Genomic DNA, 4,583 nt, shown 5'->3' on the forward strand with positions numbered 1-4,583 from the left:
ACTGTCTGATAATCGTCTTATCATGTGAGTGTGTAATTACTTTCTTCTAACACATAGATATGAAGTATTTACAATAAGATACGTGTTATGTGTTTATATATTGTTTGTTTACTTGAGATGGATGTTGAATGAATGTTTTATATAGGTTTCTAAATGATTTAAAATGTATATGTAATTTATATTTACAAATATGTTGGGTAGAACATGGGTAGACGAAATAGTTGGTGTGTGATGAAAGATGAGTTTGAGGATGAGACGAAAGATGATATAGATCATGAGATTAGGGTGACATGTGAAAAATGAGTGAAACTTTTACCCCAAACGATGGTCCCCATCATTCAACATAGTAGGGATGACAACCACAGACTATTCTAGACAGTCATGTGGAACACTAGCAAGCTCGCGACTTGTAGGTGTTATGAACTTGATGTTCACCGGTGTACTCTAAAAACCCTGGCAGCTATGGATTTAGTGCTTCATAATAAAACGATGGTAGCTATAGATTTAGTACAGTGTAGATGAACCTTGGTAGCTATGGATTTAGTATTGTATAGATGAACCTTGGTAGCTATGGATTTAGTATTGTATAGATGAACCTTGGCAGCTATGGATTTAGTATTTGTTATAGGAACCTCGGGCAGTAATGGACTTCATGTCAATTCCTTAGGTCAATCCTTAGGAACAAATGAAGGAAGGATAGTCGATTCTTAGGGTAAAACCTTAAGAAATAAAGAAGATAATGGGGATGGGTAATTGGGTTGCTTGTTTGATGATTGAATATAATAATTATATTATTGTGGCTTTAAAACCCTATATGCTCACCAGGCTCCCAAGCCTGACTCACACAGTTTTCTTTGCATTATAGGTAATGGTACAAGAGTATAAGTTGGTGGACTTGACGAGAGATTTTGGATTATAGATCAGTAGTTATAAATAATTGCTCTAAGGTGTATTTTATACTGTTTATGCTTTTGGTCTGTAACGGAACATGACATACCGATATTTTGTTATTTAATGAAAATACATTTCTTTAAAGAAATGCTTTGATAAATTATTATCATATTTTGTTTTGGGAACAAATTCCGCAACACTTTTATGTAAAAATATTACTCTGATTTTCAAACAAAGCATAAAACACCGGTCTTTTCTGGCCGTGAAATCGGGGATGTCATAGTTGGTATCAGAGCATTAGTTAAAGCGAATTAGGAATTTGTAGGATTTCTAGACTTAAACTTAGAATGCTAAGCGATGATTGTGAGATGAGTGTCTACCATATTCTAAGACACGAGCACTAGTATATTTTAGGAAAGTTGCCTAAAATGCTTTTATGTGCTAAATGTTATATGTTTGCCATATATGATATTATTTGTTCGGATCTATGGTCTGTTGTCGACCGGGTCTGGAAACCTTATGTGTTTAGGATTCTAAGCGTACGACTACGATATTAGAACTAGCATGTAAATGTTTTGGAGTGATAATAATGATTAGATTATCTACCATGAATGAGGATCTAAAATCACCTTATTCGGCGTATAGATCAAAAATGGCAAGAACCAGGAGAGGAGCTGGAAACGTGAATGAAAACAGGAATCAACCACCTGTGATAGAGCAAGTAGTTGTTGCAGCAGCACCACCTAAGCCGATGACAATGGCTGGAGTACAATTGATGATTCAAATGATGTTGGATCGTCAGATGGAAGAAACTAGATGGTTTCTTTGGCAAAATAGTGAAGAACTTTCAATACAAATTGAAGAGCCCGAAGTGAATGAAGGGCAGTCGGAAGGAGGAAACTTCAGTGGGATTGTTGGTCAAGCAAACCCACTGATTGTTAGAAAAAACATTCAGGATGGAGGGAATAACGGACGCGGGTGCAAGTACAAGGATTTCCTGGCATCCAAACCACCGTGTCTATCGGGAAGTCCGACACCAGTGGAAGTTATGGACTGGATCTCCGAGATGGAGACAATGTTTGAGAGTTGCGAGTGTAGCAACCGATAGAAAACCGCTCTCGTGATTCCTCTGTTAATGTCTGGAGTGTTGAACTGGTGGAAGCTAATAGCTGGTTCGATGACCAAGGGAGAAGCTAGCAAGATATCTTGGGAAGATTTTATGGTGCAACTAAAGATGCAATACTGCTCTGAGCAGGATCTTCTGGAAATCAACAATGAGTTCCAAAATCTGAAGAAGTGAAGATTGAGTGTCACCGAGTACGCTACTAGTTTTACGGAGAAAATGAAGCTTGTCCCCTACCTACTTCCAACGGAACTTTCCAAGGTCAACAAGTTTGCCAATGGATTACCAGCAGACTTTGGTCCAATGGTCAAGCAAGAAACCACTTTGAAAGCCGCCATCTGGGCAGCCAAGAATGTTGAGACCCAAATAAGGGAAAAAGGTCTAGAGAAAGCTGAAGTTGGCGAGAAGAGGAAGCTTGAAGGATCCTCAAGACCTGATAGTAAGGGAAATTTCACAAAGTATAACCTGGATGACCAGAGGTATGGAGCCAAGTGGTGTGAAAAGTGTAGGAAGAAGCACTTTGGAACATGCAACGAAGAAGTAACCTGTTACAAATGTGGAAGGATTGGCCACTATTCCTTGAATTGCACACATATTGATAAAGTATGCTATGGATGCGGAGGCAAGGGGCACATGTCTAAAGACTGCCCAAAGAAAAATAAGGCAGCAAGGCTAAAGGCACCACCAAAGCCAAGGGCATTCCACATGATCCTCGACAAAGAAGACAATAAGGCGAGGAATCAAGAATAGGATTTCATATCCAAAGATCAAATTATGAAGTAACAATGTAAATGGTAACATGTGGTGTAGCCTATTAGAGGCATAGTATAGGGTGAACTTGAACCTCTGTGTAATAGTTTCAAGAAATAATATAAACCCTGGTTTTGTTATCTGATGTATTGAGTGACACCTATCCGAAGATATCGAATGTGCTATCTTGCCTTTAGTTTATGTATGATAAAATAATAGTACGTTTAAAGGAGTACGGTATGTCTGAAGTATACCTTCAATTGGCTGGATGATGGAACGATTGGTGTAATTCTTGAAGTTGTCCCATCATCTGGAATTTCCACCACCAACCGAGTTGAATTAGAATTAATGATTGAAGATACGCATGGAAGAAGTCCTAGTAGAGTCTAGGAAAAGTTGTATGATTAATTGGACACATTCGTATGTGTTAAATTGTTTTGTAATTTTAGAACTTGGGGACTTTGATACAATACTTGGGACGAGTATGAGTAGGTGTGATTTGTGAATAGTAGTAGAGATCTATACTACTAGAAGCACAGGACTCACGCTTGGATCAGGGAAAGTCACAAAGTTACCAAGAGACTAGTAATTGATTCCGTTTTGTTCAGGTATGTCATTACCATTGTTTTGGTAATGACTAAGTAAATGATTGTTATTCTTACCCTAGTGGTCATATCAAATTAAGTTCGACTACGATGAGTTTGTTACGAGGTTCCGAGAACCAAGTTCGATGTAACATCTGACTAAAGTCATAAGATTGAAAGTAATGCGATCATTGGTATCACACTCGTTGTTAAAGAAGTTAGTAGCTAGAAATCATACCTACTAAAATGTGATTATATCACATTAGAATATGAAGGAAGGTATATTCCATTCTGGAATTTGACTCTAAGAGACTTGAGTCTAAGCGTTGCATCATACAATGAGAGGTCATTAGACCACGACCATCATACAATGAGAGGTCATTAGACCATCGGTCTGTTACAATAGATAAAGGAAAGTACTTATCCTAAGAAGAAGAACAAGGAGTCCTCAATAAGGATTTATTTTGTAACTCAAAGGTTACGATTGAAAGTCCAACATAGTACGAAGAGCATATGCAAGATTGAGCATCGCCTGTGGTCAAGAAGTCCAAGAGTTAGATACTCATTCAAAAAAACATAGAAGTTACGATTATTCCCTAGGATGAAAAGATATAACATATGGAATCATTATACAAGCCCTATTTTCGTTGATGATTCCGGAACGTAATCATCCTAAGGGGGAGATAATTGTAACGCCCATAGATCAGGGCGAGTGAATTTAGAGACAATGAGCGTCAAAAATGACATTTTGATGGAAGATTATTTTAAAGGAATAATCTTAACTAAGTTGTAGTATATGTTACAAGGATTCTGTACATATAAAGAATGTTGAAATCCGAGTTATAACGAAGAACTTATGATATGTCGAAGTTTCGCGACAAAACCGGCACGACACAGCGCGACGTAAATAGTGAATTTATGATAGAGCAATATTTGGCCTTAGCAATCTAAACGAAAGTCGTTGAATATGTTAAAATGAGAGTGTGCATAAAAAGAACGTCCAAATCTGACTTTGTATGAGGAAGTTATGATTTTTCTAAGTTTTAGCTTAGCAGTATGCAGCCCGAAGTTCGAATATGAGATCGAGGATTTCTAGCCGAAACAATATAAATGAGAATCGAAGATCTCGTCGATAGTAGTCCAACGGAAAAAAGACAGACGAAAATGGACGTCTGATGAAGAAGATATGAGTTTATAATGGAGTTTTCTAGTCCCGGCCTACTAAAAATAATATA

The sequence above is a fragment of the Lactuca sativa genome, chromosome 3, assembly GCF_002870075.4.
Source record: "Lactuca sativa cultivar Salinas chromosome 3, Lsat_Salinas_v11, whole genome shotgun sequence".
In the NCBI taxonomy this organism is placed as follows: Eukaryota; Viridiplantae; Streptophyta; class Magnoliopsida; order Asterales; family Asteraceae; genus Lactuca; species Lactuca sativa.